Source organism: Mytilus trossulus, chromosome 4 (assembly GCF_036588685.1).
Source record: "Mytilus trossulus isolate FHL-02 chromosome 4, PNRI_Mtr1.1.1.hap1, whole genome shotgun sequence".
Taxonomy (NCBI): domain Eukaryota; kingdom Metazoa; phylum Mollusca; class Bivalvia; order Mytilida; family Mytilidae; genus Mytilus; species Mytilus trossulus.
Window position 1 is genome coordinate 81117260 of NC_086376.1, and position 4415 is coordinate 81121674.

A 4415-nucleotide genomic window follows, 5' to 3' on the forward strand; every position below is an offset into this window, starting at 1 on the left:
TAGCAAAAACTTACTCGGGCGAATATTGAAGTAAAAGGGGATTTTCAAAATTCTGCAAGTTTTACAGATTAAAAAAATAAATAGTAAACAAATAGTGTAATTTGCACTTAAACATAAAATGTAATTATTGTTTCCTGTTGCAAAACACAAAATGTTCATCGTACGACATCTCGTTAATTAACGAGGTTTGTAAATTTCCGCATGGTCGTAACTTCCACACAGGTAGTGAGAGCACGAAACCTGCAGAAAAAGTCACCACAAGTCTGGTCGAATGGTATAAAATAAGTAGCTTTACAACATTTTGATCAGAAAAGCTTCAAGGGAAGTCCTCTACCGCAGCAAAATATTCAGGTAAGTTTATAGTCTAGTATAGATGAAATTTGATTTGAATTTAATCTACAAAATCTATCCATTGAAAAAAAAGTATATACTTTTCAAGATTAATTATTTTTCGCTTATTTCAAAAATTTCGTGGGCAAATAGTTGTCAATGTATAGGAATTTTATGAGACTGCCATACAAGTGAGAGGTTTAGCTAGCTATAAAACCAGGATTAATCCACCATTTTCTACATAAGAAAATATCTGTACCAAGACAGGAATATGACAGTTGTTATCCATTTTTTGATGTGTTAGAACTTTTAATTTGCCAAGGGATTTTTTGTTTAGAAATTTCTTTGAAGTCGGTAAATCTGTTATGTTTATTTTTTTTACATAACCTTACTTTTTGCAAAATAGTAAAAAAAAACATTTATCTCAGATATCGTGACAAAAAATCGCCTGCACTGTAACCGGCTCGCTATACCACTCATTCACCTGGGCTTCATAAAAATGAAGCTTTCGGTGGCCGGATGTTACCTTTCCACGTCAGATTAATCTAGCGTCGTAACACCCGGCCACCGAAAGCTTCATTTTTATGCAGCCCAGGTTGTCTAGCGGGACGGCTACAGTGCAGGCGATTTGGTATCACGATATCTCAGTAGCATGGGTTCGAATCCTGGTGAGGGAAGAACAAAATATTTCCGAAAGCAAATTTACAGATATATATATATACAACTCGTCTAAACATCAACCCACTAATGTTTGATCTGTAAATTTGCTTTTCGCAATTTTTTTGCTCCTCCCTCGCCGGGATTCGATATATATTCACACAATCATTATTGCAGAGAATAGTTTTAATGATCAAAGCTATTTCAAATGTCATTATTCGGGTCTTACAAAAATGTATGTACATATTTTTTTAGTCCAGATAATATTTTACATAATTTGGATTCTCAGTATATATTTCGGGCAAGGGTAATGTTAGTCCGCCCATATATCATTTTTTGGTAATTCGAATAATAATTATATATTTTGTATAAGTTTATATATATAATTGATTTGTCGACAAGTTGAAGGTTTTCATAATTTGATGATACAACAAAATCCAAGTAGTAGCGTGCATTCATATTAACCCTGTAACTATAAACTATAACACATTTAAAGAAATATATCCATTTTATATTTGAGTTTTGTAAAGTTGAGGGAGAATATTGAAATACATCTTCATTTATTCACAATTGAGTCCAAATACTAAACAAACTGCCCTCAATATATCTTCGACAATTAAACCAAATTTCCCTCAGTTTTAGTTTGTTACCCCGATTTTGTTTTTTGTACATGGATTTATGAGTTTTGATCAGCGGTATACTACTGTTGCCTTTAATCATATATGAAATCTGTGTTAACGGAATCTAAATTATAATTTCAGAATGCAGTTCATTGTTGCTTTGTGCCTTTTGGTTGTTTGTGTTTCTGCACAGCAAGACTACAGACAAGGTAAGAAACATAATTTGAAACTTAGTTCATCATTGTAAAGAATTCAAAAGAAGCCATTCTAAATCAAATCATTTAATAATGTGTTTGCCTTTTGGATTCTTTACTCATGCGATAGTACTTTTGTCTGTTTACAATAAAAGGTCAAAAAAGTTTTCATTATAGTATATGTAAAATCATCAAATTTTCAAAAAAGAAAAATGAACATTGCAAAAATACTCAAATATTGGAATATTTACATACTGGTTTAAAAAGTGAAGTAACAAAAATACCAAGTTTCAAGGAGATTCAAAGATTTGAAGATTCACATACTATTTAAAAAAGTAAAGTAACGAAAATACCGAGCTCAAAGGAAGATTCAAAGATTTGAAGATTTTCATACTGGTAAAAAAAAAGGGAAGTAATAAAAATAACCAGCTCCAAGGAAGATTCAACAAATGACCAAATAAAAGCTCAAAGATACCAAACTTGATTTAGCACTCCTGTGTTGACATAAATTGTCCTTGATATGGTCATTACTTAAATACTTAGGCTTTTCTACCTCAGGAATAGATCATCTTAGATGTATTTTGCAAAACTTTCAGGAACTGCTGGTCCTCAATGCTCTTCGACTGCGTACTTTATTTTGCCTTTTTTACTTTTTCAAATTCGAGCATCACTGTAGACGAAACGCGCATTTGGTGTTTCAATCCTGATAACTATGATGAGTTTGTTTATTATTCTTTTCTTCAACAGAATACAGAAGAAAGAGATCTGGATATGGTAAGAAATTCCTATATAATTGTAAACCATTTATTGCGGAAATATAATTCATAAAAGCAAAAGTATAATACCGCTGTTCAATAGTTATAAATCGATTTAACAGAAACAAATCAGGGCCACAAACCGAAACTGTAAACATTGTATTATATGTATAATAAATGTATTATATGTATAATAAATGTATTATATGTATAATAAACAAAATCATATTTGAAAGCTAAATGGCAAATGGTTCAGAAGCCCACATTGACTACTTTGCATTCTGAAAAATTAAGTCATTTTTTAACGTCATGTGTCTTGCCACTTAAAGCATGAAATGAGTTTAAATAAGTTTTTAAATATGTAAATACCCGTTTACTTAATTTGCGACAACCAAATCCCCATTTGATAACATTAAGGCTTAAAACACGATACAGGTATCTTCTAAATTGCGCTATAATCCTACATTCAACGAGAAATATAAATTTAAAAAATGGCATCGAGTTGATTTTTCGAAATCCAGTGAAAAATTTGTAAGGAACGTATACAATCATTGCGAAACAAAAAAGTATAACGAAATACATAGGCTTTGGACATTAAATTCTTGGAAAAAAATAAATTGAATTTTCCTTTAAAATGTCACTTCCAATACAACTTTTTCAACGCATGGCATATTGCCACTGCGATTTTGACATTACTATTAAAGTAAGCATGTGTACCATAGGGCGGCGTGCTAATCACTCGTTAAATTTGTGTCAGTTTTGAAAACATTAAAACGTGGCTTTTTTACACGGTTTATGATAAATTAAACCAGAGGCTCTAAAGAGCCTGTGTCGCTCACCTAGGTCTATGTGCATTTAAACAAGGACACAGATGGATTCATGTGAAAATTGTGTTTTGTTGACGTTGATGTGTTTGTAGATCTTACTTTACTGAACATTCTTGGTACTTACAATTTTCTTTATTTATAATAAACTTGGCCCTTTAGATGAAAAATTTACAAAAATTTACAAAATTAGTGAAAATTGATGGTAATGTGCTTGTACTGAACATTCTTGATGCTTACAATTATCTTTATCTATAATGATCTTGGCCCAGTAGTTTCAGTGGAAAATGTTACTAAAAATGTACAAATTTTATGAAAATTGGTAAAAATTGACTTTTAAGAACAAGTTTGGATTAATTTGGCTTAGTAGTTTTAGAGGAGAAGATTTTTGTAAAAGATTACTAAGATTTTCGAAAAATGGTTAAAAATTGACTATAAAGGGCAATAACTCCTAAAGGGGTCAACTGACCAATGTGGTCATGTTGACTTATTTGTAAATCTTACTTTGCTGAACATTATTGCTGTTATCTCCATCTGTAATAATATTCACGATAATAACCAAAAACAGCAAAATTTCCTTAAAATTACCAATTCAGGGGCAGCAACCCAACAACGGGTTGTCCAATTCATCTGAAAATTTTAGAGCAGGTATATCTTCACCTGATTAACAATTTTACCACTATCAGATTTGCTCTAAATGCTTTGGTTTTTGAGTTATAAGCCAAAATCTACATTTTACCCCTATGTTCTATGTTTAGCCAGAGCGGCCATCTTGGTTGGACGGCCGAGTCATCGGGCACATTTTTGTAATTAGATACCCCAAAGATCATTGTGGCCAACTTTGGATTAACTTGGCTCAGTAGTTTCACAGGAGAAGATTTTTGTAAAAGATTACTAAGATTTACGAAAAATGGTTAAAAATTGACTATAAAGGGCAATAACTCCTAAAGGGTTCAACTGACCATTGTGGTCATGTTGACATATTTGTAAATCTTACTTTGCTGAACATTATTGCTGTTTACAGCTTATCTACAT

General features: G+C 31.7%; 1 long non-coding RNA gene across 1 annotated transcript; it reads left to right on the forward strand.

Annotated features, from left to right (window-relative positions):
• The first annotated feature begins 212 nt into the window (after positions 1–212).
• LOC134714230 (uncharacterized) lies at positions 213–2578 on the forward strand. The gene is made up of 3 exons (XR_010106517.1): positions 213–351; positions 1749–1816; positions 2549–2578. It is a non-coding gene; the product is annotated as an uncharacterized LOC134714230 (long non-coding RNA).
• The last annotated feature ends 1837 nt before the right edge of the window (positions 2579–4415 follow it).